Here is a 25,104-nt window from a genome sequence, read left to right as displayed (position 1 = left end):
CTTCAAAAGGGTGCCAAAAATACATAAAGGGGAAAAATAGTCTTCAACAAATGCTGTTGGGAAACTATGTGTCCACCTGCAAAAGGGTGAGTTTGGACCCTCTTCTTACAATGCTAACAAAAATTAACTCGAAACGGACTACTTAAGTATAAGACCTGAAACTATATAACTCCTAGAAGAAAACCTAAGAGAAAATCTCCTTGACATTGGTCTTGGAAAAGATACTTTTATATGATACCAAAAGCACAGTCAACAAAAACAAAAATAAACAGGACTACCTAAAACTAAAATGCAAGCAGACAATCAAAAAAATGAAAAAGTAATCTATGGAATGAGAAAAAACATTTTCAGACCATATATCTGATAAGGGGTAAACACCCAAAATATGTCTGTAAAGAGCACGTGTAACTGAATATCAAGATTCCTCAAATAATTGAATTTTAATGTACACAACGGTACCAAATACATATTTTTTCAAAAGAAGACATATGAATGGCCAACAGATACATAAAAAGGTGCTCAACATCACTAAACATCATAGAAATGCTAATGAAAACCATAATGAGATAGCACTTCACACTTGTGAGGATAACTCTTGCCAAAGAAGGAGTAAGAAGTAAGTGCTGATGACAGTGTGGAAGAAAAAGAACCTGGTATGTTGTTGCTGGGGATGTAAATTAATGCAGCCATTATGGAAAAGGGTAGAGAGATTCCCTTAAAAATTAAAAATAGGGCCGGGAATTTAGCTCAGTGGTTCCACCACTTGCCTTGCAAGCACAAGGTCCTGAGTCCAATCCCCGGTACAAAAAAAAAAATTAAAAATAGAACTACAATGTGATCCAGCCAGTCCACCTCTGACTTTATACCTAAAGGAGATGGAATCAGCATATTGATCAGGTATCTGTACACATATGTTCATTGCAGCACTATGCTAATAGCCAACACATGGAAACCATTCTAAACAATCCATCGGTGGATGAATAAAGAAAAATAGACTACTATTTACCCGTAAAAAAGAAAGAAATTCTGCTATTTGTGACAATGTGGAAGAAGCTGGAAGATATTATACTAAGCGAAAAGTCAGCCAGATGCAGAAAGACAAATACTGTGTGCTCTCACTTATATGTGGAGTCTAAAAACGTTGAACTCATAGAAACAGAGTGCAGAATGGTGATCACCAGGAGCTGGGGGAGATGGAAATGTTGACTGAAGAGTACCAACTTTCAGTTGCTGATGAGTAAGCTCTGGGGATGGAGTGGACAGCATGATGACTATAGCTAATAACAGTGTGTTGTGTATTTGAAAACCACTGACAGGTCTTATGTGTTCTTACTGCCCACACATGTGTGTACATGCACACAAATAATGGTAACTATGTGAGGTAATGGTTTATTAACTAACTCAATTGTGTTAATCACTTTGCAATGCATGTGCATGTCAGATCATTACATTTTACACCTTAAATATGTTCAATTTTACTTGTCAGTTATACCTAAATACAGGTGGAGGAAAAGAAAATACAATAAGCAACAAATGTTGCTATGGACCATTCTCCAAGAAATACAGGCAAATGGGGATATATACAAGATGCTGGTCATCCTGATTATCTCTGGGGAGGGGATTAGTAACAGAGAGACAAGGGAAGGAAAATTTCATTTTCATCACCTAATTTTTGAACACTTTCATTTTGGTGCTTTGTTTCACTCATATGCCCAATAATTAATTTTTCCATAAGTATATTTAGGATCTAATCTGAAGAAAAAAGATAGTCAAACTAGCCATATAAAGGAAACAATTATAAGCCGTTTCATGTGCTGAGCATTAATTTCTATTTGCCTCTATCATGCTGTTAGACACTTATTTAATCTGATTTTCTCCTCGGAGCAGCCCTATGAAGTAGACTTCACCATCTCCAATTAAGAAACAAGGACACTGTGACTCAAAGTGTCTAGGAAACTTGCCCGTGGTTACACAATCCACATCAGGGTACACTGGGATTCAAATCCAGGTCAGGCTAACTTTTTCCACGGGCCCCGGGGATCAAGCCCTCTCTGAGACTGTATCTTCTTTCTTCCTCTCTGCCTAGGGTCGGGTGGAATGCTGGGCCCATAGAAGGTGCCTAATGTATGCTGAACAAACAGTAAACAGAAAGCAAACTGGTGAGTGAGACTGGCCAATAACTCCCTTAAAGGATTTGGGGAGGGGGGTGTACTGGGGATCGAACTCAGGACCTTGTGCTTGTGAGGCAGGTGGTGGCACCACTGAGCTAAACTCCCAGCCCCCCTTAAAGGATCTGGACGTCCCTTGGAGCATCATGGAGGAAATGCCACAAGCCCACTGACATTACTTGGAGGGAACCCTTTCTTTGGAAGGCTGTATCCGATGTAGCTGCTTTAAAAAAATAATTAGTCCCATTGCTTTTAGTCACACCTCCCAAACCCTCATTACTTCAAACTGCCTTTCTGATGGAGGGCGACTTCATAATAAATCTGAGAATGTGGTTTTCATTCGGCTACCTTCAAATCAGAGTTGTTTTTCCAGATGGGATCATATGAATACATAAATACTTCTCCTTTGTTTTAATATCTGCTTTACTTCAGACTTGTTGGAAAAGTCCAACAAGCTTGGTGATCCCTCTCAGGGTGAGTTCGGGGTCCCAAAGAGTTAAGCAAAGCGGCCAACTTGGCCTGGTCGCAGCCTCCCAGCCAAGCAGATGAATGGAATGCACAGAGGTCGCCTGGCAGGCGGCCACATTCCTATGGGAACGTTGCAGCAGGGAGTGCTCTGGGACATTAAGAAGCAAATGTGTGGGAGTTTCCAAAGTCCTGGAAAAATGCATGGAGTCTCTCTGGCCCAGCAATACTCCTCAGAAACACCAGCGTTTCTGCCCTTGTTCAAATTCAGGTTAGGGATAGAAACTGGCACCTGCCGGGCCACTTCCAGAACGCTATGGCATGGAGTCCATCCGAAGCTGAGGACTCCTCTCCTTTGGGAGATCTTGCGCTCTTTCTTTTATGGAGCATACTCAGAGAAATTAGACAAACTGCCCAGTCCTCTTCCTTTCACCCTCCCTCCCTGGCACTTTCTCTGGCCTTCACCTGAAAAAGGACTTAGACCCACGGCACTTCCATTTTGAAAGACTTCCTCCTGTCCTGACAAAGTCACTCTAAAGCCTAGCGGAATGCACTGAAGTTCTTCATCGCCAAGTCCTTCTAACTTTTAGAAAAGGCTTTGAGGGTGCTGGGTACAGTGGCCCACAACTGTAATCCTAACTACTCAGGAGGCTGAGGCAAGAGGAAGGTAAGTTCGAGGTCAGCCTGGGAAACTTAGCAAGGCTCTGTCTCAACAGTTTTTTTAAAAAGAGAGAGAAAGTCTACGTGGCATTTGATGATAGTGTTAGAAGTTGGATTTTCAAATTAAATTAGAAGCTGTGAACTTCACATGTTTTCTCCCTAAGAGGAGCTCATAAGTTCCTTTGCCACCAATTTAAAAAAAGAAACTCAAGCCTAGAATTGTCCAACTAATCAGAGACCTCCAGGTCTACATCAGATATCCCTTGCGCCAGTCATCCTGGGAAACACTACCTGTTTGAGGAGGCATCCCTGTGCTCCAATTTACTTTCCCAGTAGGTGGCAAAGATGCCTGGGAATTCTAAGCACTCTGACAGTCTTTGTAACTCTGGCTGTAGCCACTTTCAACTAGCGCCATTAGGGTAGGATGCAGCAGAGTGGAGCCATTTGAAGCTCTGAAGTTTATTTTTCTCTGCTTCATGTTATCTGTGCTTGCAAAAAGACACACTTCCATCCCAAAGGCTAAGAAATGAATAAGTAGGTTGCTGGCTTTGTTCAAGGAGCCCTGACTGAGGGATACCCCATTGGAAAATGAGGAGCTTCTCCAAGGCCACCAAGCCAGGCCGAGAAGCCTACAAGGAAGCTAACATCTGGGGAGAAACTGTAGTTTCTTAGGGAGAGAAAGGATGTCCTGGTTTATTGGTACCACCGGGCATCAAAACCCTATGCACCTTTTGATCCAAAACAAAAATAAAGAGAATAACACAGTATGGAAATGACATCTGTGAACCACGAAGATGAAGTCCCTTGGCCAGCCCATAGTCCACCTTCCTGAGCAGCTGCATTCCTTTAGCCACAAAAGCAGCCCAGGAGCAATATCTGTACATAGACCCCACTCCCAGCCCAGCCAGTTGATCATGAGTGTACGCATAAGCCAAGGAGAACTCAGATTCTCCTCCCCACAGTTTAGATTTGGACCTAAAGATGTTGGTTGTCCCTGGGGGTCACTTGAGATAAAGAGCTGAGATTTGGCACAGTGTGTGGTCATCTTTTGTTCTAGGCAGAGAACCTGGAATCCCCTCTGCAGAGGGAGAAGAAGAGACATGAGCTGATCAGGTGAACAGAACACACATGGAGAAACCACATCAGGCCAGACACAGTTGAGCCCCTGTCCCTGGCTCCCAAGGGCAAACTTGTTCAGACGTGATCACAGAATAAGCCCTTAGGTTCTGCCATCACCAATTATTCTTATAATAAATTCCTCCACCAACCTTTTTTATTAACTTAATATAAATATTTTTCTGATACATGCAACAAAGAACATCAGCTAAGGCAGAAGCACAAGAAGGTCCACAGGCCAGGGTCTGAACAGAGGGAGTTCAGGCAAGGTTTGGAAGGGAGAATTATCTACCTGGGCCTCAGGATGGGACTCACTAGGCAGGGCTGCCCTCCTCCTCAAACCCTGAAGGGTTGGTTGTTGCTGTGTTGTACAAGTCATAGTGAAGTTTCAAACAATATGAAAGTACACAGAACAAATACAGAAGTGTCTCACCATTCTTAGGTAATCACAGATCCTACCTCCCAGATAACCCTTGCTATTGCCATGTGTTGTCCAATCTGAGACACCATGGATTGTAAGACCCATCCCACCTTTGGCAATAATGTAAGGTGAAAGGGGATGCAGTAGCCTGCTGGGTATCTGTCTGAATATCTTTCTTGGCATTCCACATGCCCATAGTTTTGGGCATAGCTACTCATTTTGATCATTAATAGACTCATTCTAGGCACATTGTTTTGCAACTGCTTCTTAACATTTCCTGGAGCATTTTCCTGTTCAGTAGAAGATTCTGTTCTATCCATCACTGCATCTCCAGCTCTAAAATAGGGCCTGACACATAGAAGACACTCAGTGAAGAAAGAGACCCATGAATGTATTATTCTTTTTAGTTCTCCTAATGCTTACATGGTCTTTAATTTACTTATTTAATTTCCCCATTTAAAGAAACTATTTTGATTATTTCCCCCACTGTACTCCTGGTACTGGGGATTGAACCCAGGGTCTTTACATGAGCCCTCTAAAATTTTTTTTTGAGACAGGGTCTCACTAAGTCACTAAGTTGCACAGGCTGGGTTTAAACTTGCAATCCTCCAGGGGCCAGGGATTTAGCTCAGTGGTTCTGCCACCTGCCTCGCAAGCTCAAGGTCCCAAGTTTGATCCCTAGTACCAAAAAACAACAACAACAACAACTTGCAATCCTTCAGCCTCAGTCTTTCAGAGTGCTGGAATTATAGGTGTGCGCCACCATACCTAGGTATTTTTTCATCCTTATAAACAATGCTGAAGTATGTCCAAGCTCCACTGTGTTTATGTAACAGAAAAGTTACCATCATTGAGCATTCATTGTGTTGCAGATGCTAATCGAAGTATTACATGTATGCATTTAATATTCCATCGGCCATCTGAGGTGAGTGCGGTTACCAACCCCACTTTTCAGATGACGAAACTGAGAAAGCAATTCAACACTTGCAATAGTGGGAAATAAATTCATTAGCAAGCATCCCTGCTCAAAGGCCAGCTGCACATGCTTGCACTCTTGTTTGGATGGATATCTTGACACTGAACTATATTATGGCAGTAGAAAAGAAAACAGAACTTCAAAAATGCTGCTTCCATTTCATTCATCTGTCAGTTTCAGGGAGTTCCTGCTTCCCAGTCCCCTTGCCAATAATGAATATTATCAGTTTTTAAATCATCTTAAAACATAGGCTAAGAATGATATTTCATTGCCCGTTTAATTTGTATCTACTGCTTATGTGGGACATTGAGCTTCTTTCCATTGATCATTTGTCTTTTTCCTATAAATGCCTGCTCACTTTCTTTGCTCATTTTTTTCTATTGGGTCTTTTAATTATTGATTTTTAGGAATACTGCATACTGTTCTAAATGTGGCAAAAAGTTTCATATAAGGTCTTTTATATAGTTTGTCATTCAACAGTTTAAAAATGTATTGTAATCAAATTCACCAATGTTCTCCTACATATGGTTTCTGAGTTTTGTGTCCTTTCCTACCCACAATGATAAAATGTTGCATTTTTTTCCTTCCATTCTTCTATTTGTATGTTTAACTCTATACTCTATTTGGAATCTACTTGGAGATGTAACCTGGGGTCTAACTTTTCAACAAAAACCCAGGGTTCTCACCACGATTCTTTGATAAACTATGTTTATCATAATATTACATTCCTACAAATACAAGGGTTGATTTCTAGACTTTTCATCATGTTTTATTGCCCCAATTGTTTACTCCTGTACCACAACAAGTACATAAAGCACCAGGGAGCTAAGCAGGGTGACCCAGACCTGTTATCCCAACACTCTGGGAGGTTGAAGCAAGGAGAATCATGAGTTTAAGTCCAGCTTAGATAATTTAGCAACCTAGCAAGATTATGTCACAAATTTTAAAAAAAATAAAAGGGGCTGGGGATGTAGCTCATTATAAAGGCCTTAGGTTCAACTCAGTCCCTGGTACCATCAAAGAAGAGAGACATTCAGAGAGAGAGACAAAGAGAGAGAGAGAGGGAGAAAGAAAGACAGAGAGAGAGAGAGAGCAGGAGCCAAAGTCAGCACATGATCAGTGTCAGCTTCCTCTATTCTTTTCCTTCCATAGTTTCAAACTACAGAATCGTGCTCGTGTTATCTTTTGCCTATTTAGAATCCTTCACCCTGAATTCTAGGGTACACATCCAAGTATCCTCATGTCTAATGAAATGAGAGGAGAAGGTCACTTGACTAAATCATTTCTATAGATTTTTAGCTATATGTAATATGGCTTCTTCCCAATCCTATTAAACCAGCCACTCTTGCTTATTGATTGGAATTAAGAAACAGTTGAATTTCTTCAGGTTGTTTGGAGATGAAATCATTCACAAAGCTGCTTGTCAATCATTCTGGTGTTAGCAGAGACCTGGGATTTGGGGAACAGGTCAGAAAAAAGCCTCCCCGTGGTGGCTATAGTTGCCACTTGTGCCTTTTCTTTGGGTCAGGGCAGGAGGGCATCATTCAGTATCTCTCACAGCTATGTGCCTGCCATCCCTACCCCATCTTATTAAACAAAGTGACTCTTCTGTCACATATCCCTGTCCAGTTCCAGTCTCCACGGGAGCAGCTAGATTCTCCTCAATAATGAGGAATCACCGCGATTTTTTTCCTGAAAGCTACCCATTTTCTACATGTGGATGTTTCATATTTGGAGCCATGATACTCTATCCAGATCTTGTCCCGACTGCTTCTCCATGTAACACATGTGGTTAAGAGCTTGTCGTTTGCAGTAACATTTATGGAACTGGAGAGTATCATTCTAATTGAAATATGTCAAGTGCAGAGAGACAAATGCAGCATATTCTCGCTTAGAGATGGAAGCTAAAATGTTGTTCTCATAGAAGTAGAGAGTAGAATAGTGGTCACCAGAGTTCAGGAAGGGTGTAGAGGAGAGGATGAACAGAGGAGGGGTCATGGGCCCAGGGATGTGTTTGGATAGGAGGAATAATTTCTAATGTTCTATACAGCATTGTAGGATAACTGGTTGACAACAATCACTGTAACTGGATATTTCAAAACAGCGAGTAGTGAGCCTTTTGAATGTTACCAGCACAAATAAATCCCAAATGTTTGAAGTGATAAATATGCCAATTACCCTTGTCAAATGAGTACACATTGTGTCATGTACTGAAATGTCACAATGTACTCCATACTCCATGAGTATGTGGAACTACCAGTGAGGAGATTTTATATATATGGAGAGCGAGAGAGAGACTGTCAAAAAATAGGTACACACTACTTCAGGAAAGAAAAAGAGTATGATATTTTCTCAATAGATGGTGTTACCCTCATATGGGGGACCCTAGAGGATGTCATATATCACGGAAAACCCACTACACTGCCAGCCCTTAGAGAAGAAATTGAAAATGCATATGCAGCAAACTCAATGAACAAGTTTACCCAAGCAGCAGCTTGCCATATTAATAAATGTCTGGAAGCTAATGGCCACCACTATGAGCACCTCTTGTGATTGTAGAGGTCAAGGATAACATATTAATTTTATGATGTATAAATATCTTAATAGCAAATTTATTGAGACAAGTTTTTCTTTTCCTGAAAGAATATACATTTTTGGCAGATTTGTGAGTGTGTGTGTGTGTGTGTGTGTGTGTGTGTGTGGAGAAAGAGAGAGAGAGAAATACTGGCCCTAAAACCAATCCCAATTTGTTGTGTCTGAATCCCAGCTCCTCCCCCAGCCCCAAACAAATCAGCTTTGCAAACTCAAGTCAATATCTACCTCAGTTCCTTCATTTGTAACATGGGGGTGAGGATGATATAATTATCTTATAATGTGTAATGATGATATAAGTATCTTATATGATTGTTGTGAGACTAAATGAGTACAGTGGTACCTTGGTTCATGAACTTAATTCTTTCCATGATTCTGATCGCAGAATTCATTCCATGATTCTGGTTGCAACTGAATTGTAGGCATATTCTTGAAAATATTCTTTAATAACTAAGTTCAGAAATATGCATTTTTTCCCATCTTCCATGAAACCCTACAGATTTCAATGAGATTGATGGTCTCATAGAAATAATAGTAGTTGAGGTAGTGAAATTATTATTAAAGGAATGTGCAGTATGAAGAAAACTTTTAAACTCTCCTGAAGGCTACAAAAAACAAACCACATTTGTAGGTAAAAAGACTTAACACTATAAATGTCAATTACTCCTGAATTCATTTGAAAATTAGCTTAAAAAACACCCAGACATTTTTCAGAATTAGTCAAGGTGATTCTGAAGTTTATGTGGAAGACAAGAACAAAAATATCCAAGAAAGTACATATCCCTGGCTCTAGCTATATATCTCCAGGAAAACTTTGAAAAATAAATGCAGAAGATTTGCAGATTTTATTTTTTTTTATAAAGCCTCCATAATTAAAGCACAGTAGTCCTGGTGTGTGAGTTCATAGACTGACAGTGGAACAGAATAGGAAGCTTTTAGGGTATGATGAACGCATCATTTCAAATCAGTGGGGAAAGATGGATTATTTAAGTGATTGTATCAGGGCAGCTAGATAACTATCTTTATGAAACATACACAGTGGCTTCTCATTATCAGTAGTAGTTCTTGAACAGAGAATTAGTAAATACCAAGCCATTGCTGCCAGGAGAAATGCAAGATTATGTTTCTTGAAGCCTCTGGTCACAATATTTTCATCAACTGATCAATACATAACCCTGTTTGATATGTGTTTCTGTTCAGTGACACCTTATTTTATATACATTATTGATTTGTGAACACTGAGCTCGTGCCAACAGCACTATAACTCATCCCTGAACAAAGCTTATCTAAGATATATTTTTCTATAAAGCACATTGTAGCTTTCTTCGGATTGAGGACACCTGATAGCATTCTAGCACCATTCTTGGGCATCAACAAACAGCATGAAAATGTGAGAAAAAAATATGGTACTAGATTAAGAGAAAGACATTTGTTTATAGCACTAGAGCTGGGACCAAAAGGCTTCTTCGTCCTTACTTGGGAACATGTACATGTTGGGCATCCCAAGTTCTTTGTCAATCCTTTTACAGCTGAGGATGACTGCAAAAGTGCTACAAAACATTGATTTGATTTAGGGGTAATAGATAAATGTTAGCAAATAAATCTGTAAATATAGAATCTGTGAATAATGAAGATGGGATAGACTATAGTTAGGTTCAAACCTTACTTGGTGAACCAGAATTGATTCCAAAGCATTCAATCTGGAAACATGAAATAAAATAATTATAAAGCAGTGAACTAGTGGAGAATTTTCTTTATGGCCTTGGAATGGGGAAGACTTTTACCTAAAACAAAATTGTTATGGGCGCTTGTTTGCATATACATATGAAATCAATGAAAATATTGCTAGGAAACTAAAAGCAGCAGTCACCTATTGCAAGGACTGAGCAAATATAAGAATGAGATGGGATGGAGATTGTTTTAGAATCCTTGATAGTTGACACCTGGGAATGTATCCCATATTCAAAAACTTAAATAGATTTTTTTGTATTTAAACATGGAAGCTGGATGTATTTGATTATAGCATAAAAGCACATTACCTGTTTACCAACACAAAAATAGAAAGGTAATTAGAAAGTATAGAAAGAGAGAGAAAGAAGGCATACACAAGAAAGTAGTGGTAATTTTAAAAAAAGAAAAGAAAGAAGAGGAGGAGGAAGAAGAAAGTGTTGGACCAAACTGGAAGCAAAGTAAAATTTACCGTGATTTCTGTAAATGGCATGTCACCACAAAGAGGGTCCACTGAATGTTGGTAGCCACTTGAGAGGGTTTCACTCAAGAGCCATCTGTTCCGAGTCCCAGAATCCTGAGTGGTGCAGTCAAGTGGGAGGGTTCCCTATAACCCCTGCTGCCCCCTTGATGAAACCAAGACCAAAGACATTTGAGGCAGCCAGTGGAAGTTGTTTTCTTTTTTTTTTTTGGTACCAGGGATCGAACTCCAGACCTCGCACTTGCAAGGCAGCCAGCAGCACCACTGAGCTAAATCCCAGGTCCAGGACATTTAAAAGGAAACATAATGCTGCAAAATCACTCTATGTTTCAGCTACCTTGTCTTTCTATAAAATAACTGCTAAACTACTAAAATGAAAATTAACCAAATACTATTTAAAATTTTTCTTTAAAACATCCACACTTCTCTGACATATAAACTTAACTTTTTTTTTTGGTCATTCTCCCAGCCCCACCAGGCTCTAGGAAGACAAGCACACTTCAGAAAGTCAATGAAACAGTCTAATTGTCTTAGGAAAAGCTAATGCCAACATTGCTTAGCTTTTCTTTGCATTCAGTCTGTGACAAGAAGTGGAGAGCTGTGTACCGGAGAGTTCCAACTCGTTTTCTCTACTCTCCTGGAGTTCCAAGAGTGGCTAGCCAGACTAGACTCTCTCTACCCGACACAATGACTGAGGCTTCCATGTGTACAAAGGAAGCCTTTGTTTATGGAGACGTCTGTATGATCATGGCATTTCATCACAGAATAGACTCAAAAGCGAGAGTCAGCAAACTCCAGCTCCCGGAACAAGTCTGTTCTAATAAACACAGTGTATTCAAACAGAGCCGCACCAATTCATCTACATACTGTTTATGGTCACTTTCATACTACAACAGCAGAGTTCAATAGCTGCAACACAGACCATACTGCCTGCAAAGCCAAAACTAGTTGCTATGCATCCCTTTACAGGAAAATGTTTGCTGAACTTAACCCTGCTCAACAGTGTCCTAACCAGAATCCAGCTAATTCCCACATCTGATATGGTGTCACATATAGCCTGAGTCCTCCTCACTAAAACCCTTTGAGGTATATACACATAGACATATCTAATGAGATATAGTATCCAATTCTTACCACAAAGTGACAGTAACTTCAAGAACAAAAAGTTCATTCAGAAAAAGACCATAATAATCTCACTTTCATTCTTTCTCTCAAGAATCCTATATGGGGGGCCAAGGATTTAGCTCAGTGGCTCTGCCGCCTGCCCGGGAAGTGCAAGGACCTGAGTTCGATCCCCAGTGGCAAAAAAAAAAAAAAAAAAAAGAATCCTATATGGTTTACACACCTGAGGGAGGGAGCATAATTTAATGGAAAGAACAAGCACTTCTAAATCAGATGGACCCAATTAAAGCCAACTCTCTCATATTCTGCTTGTGGAACCCTGAGTGAGTCATTTTAATAAACATAAAATATAAATGTTTTTATAATAATATAAAAATATATAAAGTGCATTTCCATGTTTTATATTTTATAAATATTTTAAATATATAGAAATCTTCCAGGCAACTACATCTTTTCCTCCTATACATATAAAAATGTACTTTTATATATAAAATCGTATATGTACACCTATGGAAACTGGCTCTGAAATTCCTACAGGAAGGGAAGAAAATGCGTTTCCATAATCTAGGGATTTGGGTGTCTACACCCAGGGGAGAACAGAAAAACCCTACGTAATACCACAAGTTGGAACTGAGACATCTACACAAAGCTTGGCACCTTCCCAGAGGTGAAAAAAAATTAACCATTGGTACCCAAGGATTGTGAGGAGATTCATCTATCTTTTCTTAGACTCTGGACTGAAAATGTCTCACTGGCCAGTTAGCAGGCTTGGGTTTAAACTCTGACTTTACACTCTACCTGTGATCTGAGAAATATCTAATGCTCACAACGATTGTTTCATGTATTTTGTGAGCTCATCTTCAATGGGCTTTATCTATGGGATTCTGTGCAATTGAGGAATTAACATAATCTGGTAGACAGAAAAATAAAACTACTCCTGAGGGACACGCCCTCAGGATGAACAGGATTCTGACAAGAAAAAAATGCAGATGATGAGCTAACAATAAAAATGATATTGTTAAGGCCCGGGGATTTAGCTCAGTGGCTTCACTGCCTGCTGCGCAAGCGCAAGGACCCGAGTTCAGTCCTCGGTACCAGAAAAAAAAGGGGGGGGGGATAATATCGTCAAACCTGTGACAAAATAATTTATCATGAGCAAAAACTTAACATACACCACATAGAACACAATGTAACCAGCAAGAATCTTCGATAGAGCCTGCATCCATAAAACTGATGCTTTACAGCCATTAAAGATAAAGACTTCTTCTTTGGGACAATATAGTATAACAAAGACTGGGTTTGCCTTCCCATCTAAAACAACCAAAAGCAGGATGAATGAATTGAAAAATTACTTTCAGATGGTGAACATCAGGCAGTTCCAGAGTGTTACCCCAACGTAACTGCCTCAGATTGATTATTGTTAGGGGGAGTTTCTGGCCATAACACAAAAAGGGAGAACCCAGGCAGAGGCTAACAGTCTCCTCGTGAGAGGAGAGAACACAGCACTGGGAGATGGGAGGCTGCTAATAGCAGTCAGACCTAGACACACACACACACTCACACACACATACACACCCCCAATATACAATATATATGTGATCAAAGATAACTCACCAGAGGGCCGGGGATTTAGCTCAGTGGTTCTAGTGCCTGCCTCGAAAGTGCAAGGTCCCAAGTTTGATCCCCAGTACCAAACAAACAAAAAAAAAGATAACTCACCAGAACCAATGCAAATAAGAATACAACAGACCGCATGTTTAAAATACTGAAAGAAGGGCTGGGGATTTAGCTCAGTGGTTCTGTCTCCTGTCCCACAAGCACAAGGACCAGAGTTCAATCCTCGGTACTAAAAAAAAAAAAAAAAAGAAAGAAAAAAAAAAGAAAATACTGAAAGAAAACAAGGTTTTGGCTGAGATTTCTATACCCAGCAAAAATATCTTTCAAAAACAAAAGAAAAAAAAAAAAAGGTGTGGGCTGGATATTTGGCTCAGGAGATGACTTGTTTAGCACATGCAAGGCCCTGAGTCTGATCTGCAATACCACATGCATACACACAAACAGAAACAAAAAGGTGAAATAGCTTTTTCAAATATACAAACATTGAAAGAATTCAACAAGCAAATCCACACTATAAGAAATATGGAGATGCAGAAGCCAAGAGACCTACACAAAGAAAGAAGGCACACTGGAAATGGAAATAGAGAGGTAAATATCTGAGTATTTTTGCTATATAAATGCCTATAAAGGTAATTTTTTGCAGTGCTGGGGATCAAACCCAGAGCCTTGTGCATGAAAGGTAAGTACTCTATCATTGAGCTATATACTCCCAGCCCTAAAATGGTTCTTTAAACAAAGCAATAACTAATGTGGGTTTCATAACACATGTAAAAGTAAATGTATGATACAACACAAAGCTTAGGAAGAAACACAAATTCACTATTGGAAGTATCCTATACTCTATATGAAGAGGTATAATATTACTGGAAGATAGAATGTGATAAGTTAAAGAAGTGCCTTATAAACCCTAAAGCAACTTCTAAAATAAAGTGTTACAGCTAATAATCCAACAGAAGATACAACAGAATCATTCGATTAGTGCAAAAGAAGTTAGGGAGGATAAAAGGAAGACTAGACAAGACCAGTTTTTTAAAATAGATGATAGATTTAAACCTAATCATATCAATATTCATATTAAATGTAAATAAATACATAAATGTAAGTGCTATAATTAAAAGGCAAGATTTGTCAGACTGTAAAAAAAGTATGAGGTCCAACTATGTACTGTCTGTAAGAAATGTCACTGAAATGTAATATACAAAGTAAAAGGTTGGGCAAATATATACCAGGTAAACATTAATTCACAGTCAGATAATTGGAATGGCTATAGTATCAGACAGAATGGAATATTTTTAGGAATAAATAAGGTTACTTTTCATAGTGGTTCTATGGATTACAGTATACATGACTAACCTTTCATGGCATCCTTAGAATAAATATTTTACCATAGTAGGTAAAATGAAGATGTCCTTCATAACATAGTTTCTCGACCCTTCTCGAGGGTCTTACATAGTTATACATATTATGTTCAGAATCAACAAAAATCCTACCAAATAATTTTATATTTGCTTTCAACAGTGAGACATATTTTAAAGAACTTAAGAAAAATAATCTGTTACATATATCCAGATGCCTGCCATTCTGTTACTCTTCTTTCATTCCTAAAATTTTGTCCTCTGGTGTCACTTTTCTCTGCAGAATTTTCTTTAACATTTCTTGAAAATGAAGTTTGTGGACGATTAATTCTTTTTGTTTTTCTTCATCTATAAGTGCCCTCATTATTTTGCCTGGGTATAGAATTCTGGAATAACAATTCTCCTTCTTTGAAGATTTTTATGCTACTGTCCTTTAGTCTCCAAGCTGCTAATAAGAAATCCACAGCCATAAATGTCACTGTCCCCCTCCATGCCATGTGCCATTTTTCTCTAGAGGCTTTCAATATTTATTCCCTTTGGGTTTTATAAGTTTTGCTGTGAGCATGGTGGTACATGCATGTAATCCCAGCACTCTGGGGGCTGGGGCAAGAGGGTTATCACAAGTTCGAGGCCAGCCTAGACTAGTAAGGCCAGCCTGAACTACATAGTGAGACCCTGTCTCAAAAATACAAAAAAAATTGATCCCCGGTACCAAAAAAAACATTTAAAGAAGTTTTGCTATGATGAACAAAATGGGGTTTGTTTTGTTTGGGGTTCAGAGATCTTAAAATATAAACTTATGCTTGCCTTTCAAGGCCATTATTGCTCTATTTTTTAAATCTATCTCTTTCCTGTCTGATTCTTGGACTCCAATGGCATCAATATCAGATCTTTCAATATTATCCTGTAGATCCCTGGATCCCTGGTCTCTTCCTTCTAGATACTGCATTTTCCAGTTTCAGAATTTCCAATTTATTCATCTTGTAATTTCCATTTCTATTTTGGAGACTTTTATCTTCTATTCACTTCAAGTTATCAATAGCTGTTATAAGTCTTCGGTAATTCTAACGTCTGGATCACTGTGGAATTAGCATTTATTATATGTCCTATTGAGAACTGACCACATTTTCCTGGTGCTTTGTATGCCAAGTGTCTTGGTTACTTTCCTCCTCCCTGACACACAATACCCAACACTCACAACTTAAAGGAGAAAAGGTTTGTTTTACCCTCACAGTTTCAGTTCATGGTTGGCTCTAAGGTGGAAATGGCAAGAGGACATAGTGGAAGAATGCTGCTCACATCATGGTGCCCAGGAAGCAGAGAGGAAAGAGAGAAGAGGGGCCAAGAATACACCCTACCAGGTCACACCCTCAGGGACCCACCTCCAACCAGGTCCTACCTCCTAACAGCACACTCAGCTGTTGAACTCCTTAGTGGATGAATCCACTGCTGAGTACAGCATAGTACCCCTGATCCAATCATCTAAAGGTCCCACTTCTGGACACATAAGCCTTGGGGGGGGCACTCTAGATCTAAACTATAACATCAAGTAAGATTGAATTACATCCTGGCCAATTTGAACGCTGTAATGAAACTCCAAGTGCTGTTATAATCCCACAGAGAAGGCTGATTTGGGCTGTAAACCTGTTTAGATTCAGGTTATAATTCAGCTTTGTTTTCTACATCTGTGTTTCTAATGTCAAGTGAATTTGTAAAGACTTTGCTACACTTCACTGGGTTTGCAAGCAACACTCATAAAGGCCAGATTTGGGATGTGGATTATATCCCAGTTCAGCCCTCAGAGCCCTTGTTATCCTTATTTGGGTCTGTTTGCCTCATGCCCTGCTGGGGAATGATCAGGGGATGATAATTAGAAGATTCCCTTCTGTAGTTCTCTTTCAGACTTCTTCCACAGCTTCCAGGTAGGAATTTCTTCCACACTTTCCAAACTTTCCAAATCTCCTCATTTCAGTAGTCAGAAATCTGTTACGTACATCCAACTACCTATCAATTTTCTTTCTGACTTTTAGCTTTCTGTGCTCTCACACAGTTTCCCGTGAGGGGGGCCACACCTAGAGTGAAGCCACTGGGTAAATCAGAGGGAGTTTTCCCAGCTCTCGAATCACAAGAACATTGTCTTCCAGTTCTTGTGGCCACAGAGATCGGTTTTCTCACAAGGTCTTAAGCACATGTGCCATCACCACCACTGATACTGCAGGGCAGCTTCTCAGGTGGGGTAGCCTTGGGCCGCCCTTTTCCAGCAGGTAAAAAAAGATAAAAAAACAACTAGGATTCTCCCCTGGCTTGCAGGGGTCTCCTCTTTAGCTTCAGGTCAGAAGGAACAGATTTTTTCTCAGTTTTTGCTTCTGTAAATATTCTGCACAACAGCTGCAGTAGGAGCTGCCCTTGAGTTAAAGCTGGGAGGCAAAGAAGGAAGCAAAACTAGGAAATTCATTCCCATACTGGTTATTCTTCAAGATTTGACTTCCTTCCCCAATGTAATTACTATTGGTTATTTTTCAGTCTTTTTTTTTTTTCATTCTATTCAGTTATTCATTGTAATCTGTGGGTAAGAAAGGCAGCTGTAGATTGTTGCCCAGCACCAGAAGTTACAAATAAATTGCTAAGGCAAGGAAAAGTTGTGAATATACATTTGACATGATAAACTCATGGAAATGCATTGACCTTCATTTATAATCAGGAAGTGGAAGTTAATGTGACAAAGTTTGACAAAATTTTATTATCTGAGAACATCAAGAGTAGAAGACAATGCAAGGAAACAGAGGTAAGGAAATATTTTTATATTTCAGGTGGAATTGTAAATTGGTATAGCTAATTCTAACCAAAGACATAATAGAGATTAAAAGAATTAAGAGAATATCACATTCAGTTCCATAGTCATAAATCTTAAACCCTATAGGAAATAATTTTCTAACAAAATTAAAATTATCAACATTAATCCAAGAAGCAGTATAAGGGTTCAATAAAGCAATTATAAAATCTGTTGTAGAATGACAAGAAATCTACTAATGAAAATGGCATAAAGTCCAAGTGGGTTTAGAATTGAGCTTTATCTAAACTATCAGATGAATTATTAGAATATTTGTATTACTTTAAGATGCATAAAAATATGGAAACCTCAACTAATTTGAGAATGAAACATTTAATTAACCAAATTGGCTGAAGATAATACAAAAACAGAAAATGAAGCTCATCCATGTACTTAACAAAGAAAAGTTCTAAGCAAAGTATTAGCAAAAAATTAAGCAGTATGCAAAATACTAAAACAATCTGACCAAATGTGGTTTGTTGCAAAGATTCAAGGATGGTACAATAATGAGATTGATCAACAATCTGTTATATAAAGAAGCCACAGGATAAAAACTGTAGCATTACTCACTTGTCATCATCTGTCAAGTTGTTCAAGATTAAAAAGCAGAGTTGAGAGACATTTTCTAATTATCATTTAAGTCCCTGAATTCTAGTTGTGTATGATTAGCACTTCATTTGTTCTTCTTAATTACGTAAACCAGCACAGTTTCTTATTTTCCTAAGCTAGCTTGAGTTGAAGTGCTGTTACTTGCAATTGAAAATATATAATATAAGCATCAACACAAAAACTACTAGGTAATACAACATTATCCTATTAAGTAGTCATGTATAAAATAAATATTTTTAAATCAATAAAGAGCCCCTATAGATTGCTGGTGGGAATGTAAAGTGCTAAGGGCACTTGGGAAAACAGTTTGGCAGTTTCTCAAAAGTTAACATCAAATTACCATACAACCCAATAATTCTACTAGGATCTACTCAAGAGAAATGAAAACATGTCTACAGAAAGACTTCATATGAGGGCATAAGCCTAGCGAGCATAAGACCTTAGGTTCAATTCCAAGCATCAGAAAAACAAAAGACTTCATATGAATGTTCATAGTAATATTATTCACAATGGTCCCAAACTGGAAATAAACTAAATGTCCATCATTAGTGAATGGATAGAAAAAATACAGTACAACCACTCAGTAGCATACTATTCAGCAGTAAAAAAAGCAAACTACTCTTACATGCTATCTTACAGGTGAAACTTGAAAAACATGCTAAGAAAGCCAAACACAGAGACTGCATATTACAAGATTTCATTTATATGGATTGTTCCAAAAAATTCATACAGACAAATGTAGAGTGGTATTGACCTGGGAAAAGATGAGGAATGGGATTAAGTATAAATAACTATGAAAGATCTTATCAGGGAATGAAAATACTCTAAAACTAGTTTATCATTACCATTACACGCCAGGGTTTTAGCTCAGTGGTTTCACCGCCTGCTGTGCAAGCACAAGGACCCAAGTTGATCCCCGGTACCAAAAAAAAAAAGACATTAAAATGAATTCAATACTATAAGACAGCTCTATAAAATTGTTAAAAATAAAGTAATAGCCAGGGATTTAGCTTAGTGGCACCGCGCCTGCCTTGCAAGCACGAGGTCCTGAGTTCGACCCCTGGTACTGTAAAAAAATAAAAAAAATTAAAAAGTAAAAGATTCCTGACATACAAACCCTAATCGAGTGAAATAATGATGGAAGAAAACATTTCATTCACAAATATAGAAATACATAAAACATGCACAAATAATATATCAAGAAATGTTTAGTGTTTATAGAAAACTATAAAATTATACTAATGAATATTAAATCTTGAATAAATGAAGAGAGACCTTGTTTTTAAAAATTATATTTCATTACTATAAATTTTTCCCACATTAAACCGTAAACTTGGGCCAGGGCTTTAGCTCAGAGGTTCCAGCACCTGCCTTGCAAGCGCAAGGTCCCGAGTTCGATCCCTGATACCAAAAAAAAAAACAAATCGTAAACTTATTGTATTCATAATAAAAATTCCAATAGGATCGTTTTTAGGAGAAAGAACTTGAAAGATGATTCTTAATTTCATCTAAAATTATCAATTTAAAGATAACCAAGAAAGTCCTTCAAAGAAAAGGAAGAGCAAGAAATGGAAACACGCCCTAAATACTTTATTATCATGAAGCGGTCACCCTTGCACTGTTACAACAGCATTTGCAGATCCATCAGTGGAACAGAAAAGTTAACAGATTAGCAAATAGATGTGTACACTTAATGTACTATAAATCAAATTTCAAAGCAAAAGGAGTACTATGAAGTTCTCAATCTGTGGTATTTGAACTGGTCTCAAGTCATTTGGAAAAACATAAAGCATGATTCTGACCTCACTTCTTACATCAAAATAAAATCCAGATGGATTCTATTTTTATAATAGCTGAGTGGGGAAGACTTCTCTAAGCATTTCACAAAGACCAGTGTCTGTAAGCCAAAAAAATATTTGAAACTGAATTGCCTTTCAGCTAATAGTATTTGAGAGCTTGCTCCACATGGGCCCTTTTCTAAGCATCTGATTCAATCTAAGATTTGATACAAAAAACATATGAAATTGATACCACAACCCCATGACACAAGCGCTGCGAGTAGCCTCATCAAGTGTCCCCTCTTCTGCACCTCCTTGGGTCTCTGGGCTTCACGTGGGCCCTGGATGCAGCCATTCGCTCTGCCTCGTCACCACCTCAGCCAAAGGACATGTGGCCCTGCTGCTCCACACTGATCAACCACTTAGCTGAACTCTCTGGCCCCTCCCACAACCTCCTCACTCACACGAAATGTCCTTTGCATGGTAGAGACAATGGCCAGGGTAGTATGGCTCTCCCCACATTCCTTCCCATAGTTCCCTGCCTCCCTTTCCTCTTCACTCATTCTTGCTGCCCTGGGGTTACATTTCTCACCTGAAGCATTAGTACTTACTCTTCATCCTAGCTGTCTGCTTATTATGGAATCTAGAGTAGGACATTCCTTTTTTCTGATCAGGACACTAATGCACAAAAAGATAAAGTTGCTAGTGATCATTCCACCCATTCATTCATGAAGCTAGTCTTTGAGTACAAAAAAAATATTAATCTTATATAGTTCAACTACAAAGATAAAAAGCCAATTATACCTACCTTATCATTGAATTACTAAACGCCATTTTTAGGATTGGGAGTATATTAGGTAGCTTTCCACCACTATGATAAAATGCCACAGGCAATTAACATAAAGAGAAAAGGTTTATTTTGGTTCATGGTTCTGGAAGTTCCAGTTCAAGAAGTAGTGGCTCGTTTGCTTTGGGCCATTCGAGAGGGCAGCACATCATGGTGGGAGTACACAGCAGAGCAGACTGCTCACCGCCTGAGGCAGGAAACAAAGAGCAAGAGACTATGGTTTTGCAGTCACCTCCAAAGGCACGCCCCCAATGACTGTCCAACAAATCCCTACCTCCTAAAACTTCCACTACCTCTCAATAGTGCCGCCTGGGCACCAGGCAGTTAACACATTGCTCAAAGCATAACGGCAAAACTGATATTATTGACAGATGTTATGCCTGAATATATAGAAAAAATTTAAATCTACAAGTAAACTGTTTGTAGTAATAAGCTTAAATAAATTGCTGGTGAGTACAAGGGCAATATATAAATCTCAGTTATTTTTTATATACAGTACTAGCAAATTAAACACAAAGATACAAATAGCTCTTTTCATACCCTAAACATATCCAGAAATGAGTCTTACAGAAAATATGCAAGAATTCACAAAATTATAAAATATTATCTAGAGAAATTAAGGAATCCAAAATGGAGACACAGATCACATTACTGGATTGAGACACAATATCATTATGATATCATTTCTCTTCAGATTGAATGCAATCCTAATCAAAGTCCTACCAATTTGGGGGGTTTTCTGAGGAGGAGAGGAGGGATTTTTGAGTTTGTAATAAATGTTTTCAAAGAGCCAATAAAAACCACAATGCCCTTGAAGAAAGACTTGCTATAGCAGATGTTAAGCTGCATGAAATTCAGTACAATACTGGTACCAAAGTTGACAAATAATGGAAAAGAAAGAAATAGGTCATAAGAAAAAATATGTTTTTTGATTATATCCCATATCTAAACTCAACTGAATCACACTGAAGATGAAATGAGAAGGGCAAAATTATATGAGTTTTAGGAAATAACATGTCATCATTTTCTCACAGCTGGGAAGGGCTTTAAGATGCACAAAAGAAAAAATCATAAAGAAATAAGTGGATAAGTCTGACTGAATTTAAACATCAATCAAAAGTAACTTTAAACAGAGGGAAAAGTCAAGCTACAAATTGATAGCAACTATTTGCAACACACATAACTAGAAAAGGTCTTTTACCTAGACTGTCATACTTTTTGTTTCCATAACCGTTTTCCACATTTTACTATAATGGAAATTGAGGTCCATACCATGATCAATAGCAGTTTATAACTTAATTGATAAAGATTTTTTCTTAACATAACAAAATAATGGTAGTTTTTAATCAATGAGATTTTAGATTTAAGGAGAAAACTGCATATAATGAACACTGGCGAATCATTAAACAAAAAATGACTCAAGACCAAAAGTGAACAAATGACTTGAATAGACACTTCACCAATGAGAAAACCAAAACTGTCACTATGTATATGAAGAAACTTAGTTTCCTTAGGAATTAGTAAATGCAAATTAAAATTCCAATGTTACAGAGAGGCAAAATGTTTTAATTCTGATGAAAAGTACTATTGGCAAAGATATGAAGAAGCAGGACCTCTCATCCACTGTGAATGGACAGCAAGTTGGTAAAACCACTTTGGAATATAATTTACATTACCTAGTACAATGAATGCATGCAAATCCTATGATCCCACCATCCTTTTCCTCATTACACATCATAGAAAAACTTACATTCTCACCAGAAGATAAGTGTACAATTATTTAAAATACTATTATTCAGAATATCAAAAAACTGGAAAAAACACAAAAAACCCATTAGTAGTTTAAGAGATAAACAAATAGATTTCTACCCATGCAACGGAATACTATATATCAATGAAAATGAATGAACAACAGTTACTTGCAGTAATATAAATATCATTAATGTTGAAGAAAATCACAGAAAATGAATTAACTATGATGTCTTTCATATAAAGTTCAAAATAGTCAAAACTAAACACAAGATTATTTAAGGATTAATAGATAGATGATGCAAGTACAAACAGAAGCCAGATTTTCACAAAAAATCAAGGTCACGGTTTCATATGGAAAAGAGAAATATTTGATTACGAAGCGGCACAGGCAACTTCTAAGATGCAGGCAACTTTTTGTGTGTTAACCTGAATAGAGAATACACCAGTGTCCAATTATAATTCATTAAAATGTACACCTCTATCTATATAATCTTCTATATTTTCACATATTACATCATTTAAAAATGAGCAAAAAAGCAGGTTATAGAGAAAAACTATCTCACTTAATTTTCATATTTATATATGTTAAGTGTAAATCAGTAGCAAAATTCTAGGATATGTAAAAGTGTTTTATGGGGTGTTACCTCAAGGTTTTAAGTTGTGAGTCATAAGATATTCACAGTCTATGCTATTTGAATTTTTACAATAAGCACATATACTTTGTAATTAATTAAAGCAAGTAAGACTTTATACAACCAGAAAAGATGTGCCAGGAAAAACACCAGATATTTAGGTTAGCCAACTCTGTCCAAATAATTCAAATGAAACATTTCCTTAAAATTTCATATTCTTTGCCATATTACCTTGTTGCTCAGAGTCAGATTTCAAAATTAATGCCTTTAATGAAAACCTATAAGCACAACCAAAATTCAGGTGTTGGCTGGAAGTCTAAGTACCATTCCACTATCACATTTTGTCACAATTAGCTCTTTACCTCTTAAAACAATTCTCAGCATCTTTAGACAACATTATAGACCCTCTGCAAAATTTTCACAAACATTTTGCAGTTTTCTGTAGCCACAGATGAAGCATAGTGGGGCAGGAGTAGGGTGCAACAAGTGTCAAATTTATAAACATTTATAAACCTCACACATCACTTCCAAGTTTAATTAGAACTAGAAGAAAACATAATGCCATCATCCCATCTGTAACTACTTAACATACTAACGGGATTTCCTATTCCCTAAAACCTTTTATCAATTGGATTTATAATACTGTATTACTACCTCATGACTACATTCTCACCAGCCTTTTTCTTTCCTTTTTTAACCAAAGGATACCCACCCTGAACTTGCACGTTTGCCAGGGGTTAAACAAGTGGGGGGCCGACAAATGTCCAGCGATCAGCTTTCACTAGAGCAGAGTGGTCTGCAGCACTTGCCCATTTCCGTGGTGTAAATGCTCCACCACAGCCAATGTCAAGCTGCTCATGTGATGTCATTAAACACAGAGTTGGAGAAGGTGCACAGAAGTGTACTGCTGTACAGTATTCTCACATCTCGAGAGCATAGAACGGTAAAATGTAATAAAAATAATTAAAAATAGTAAGTTCAGGGTATTGGTTACCATTGATTTTAATGCAATTTTAAGTTTATAAAATTTAATTTTCAATGACTGCACCCAATAATTGGCTACAAAATTCCTGAGTGTAAGTCAGGTCTTGTGAGTGGCACAGCACTAGATTCAACCTGACAAACTTTCTTAAGGTCCCAACTGGGACTTAACTTCCACTGCAACCTCCTGTGGCTCTGTGTAGCACACGGATGGATACACGGCTTGCTGGGACTCTTGGGGGGGGGGGGCTGCCACGCCCCTGCTTTGCTTACCTTTGTCCAGACGAGTACATTGCCTGAAGGGTTTCCACTATTCATGCTTTGGATCTTCTCTTTCTTTCTCCTTTAAGTTAGAAACAGAAAAAAAAAAAATGCTTACTAAATTTAACTTAACACTAGTGATTTACAAATTATAAAATTTAGTTACAGTGGACCCTCAAGTTATGACTGCTGACATATGAACAATTTGGGTTATGACCAGAATTTTAGTTTTTAACTTACGGACAAAGTCTTGAGTTACAACCTGAAAGCCTGCCACTTGTGCTTCCAGACACAGATTTAACCCTTAAAGAGTTCTGGAAGGAGCATTACAACACCCTTTCCTGTGTGGGGTTGAGAAATCCTGGGCCATTGTCTCTTTCAGGACACTCAGATCTGCCTGGTTACAGGAGAGAGATTTTGAAGGCTGTGCACAGGAGCTTAAGCCTTCAATTGACCAACTTGAGTTACAACCAGCCTTCGGGAACACAGTGAGTTCATAAGTTAAGGGCCCACAGTAGATTGGTAAACACAAAACTCCATTGGTCTCATCCTTGCTCTACTACATATGAGTTCCAAAGCATCATTCAACTTCTCTGAGTTTTAGGTCTTGGTTAGTAAAATGGGAGTAACAACCATTTGGTAGGTGATTATGAAGATTAAATAATGTCTTATAAAAGAGCACAGTGTCTGGCATGGGATGTGTTCAACAAATG

The 25,104-nt window shown here is 38.1% G+C and overlaps 1 long non-coding RNA gene across 1 annotated transcript in view; it reads right to left on the bottom strand.

The window, feature by feature from the left end:
* Positions 1 to 20,812: 20,812 nt before the first annotated feature.
* The window catches only part of LOC147827988 (uncharacterized), a 63,592-nt gene continuing 59,300 nt past the window's right edge, over positions 20,813 to 25,104 (bottom strand). The window contains exons 2-3 of the long non-coding RNA XR_015451446.1: positions 24,404 to 24,473; positions 20,813 to 20,952 (exon numbers count right to left, since the gene is read on the bottom strand). This is a non-coding gene — a long non-coding RNA (uncharacterized LOC147827988). The remainder of the gene's footprint in view (positions 20,953 to 24,403; positions 24,474 to 25,104) is intronic.

This window comes from Heterocephalus glaber, unplaced genomic scaffold (assembly GCF_053883595.1).
Source record: "Heterocephalus glaber isolate CG9 unplaced genomic scaffold, H.glaber_assembly_v1.0 deba00001428, whole genome shotgun sequence".
Taxonomy (NCBI): Eukaryota; Metazoa; Chordata; class Mammalia; order Rodentia; family Bathyergidae; genus Heterocephalus; species Heterocephalus glaber.
Note: the sequence above shows the minus strand (reverse complement) of the source record. Positions and strands in the feature narration are given on the sequence as shown.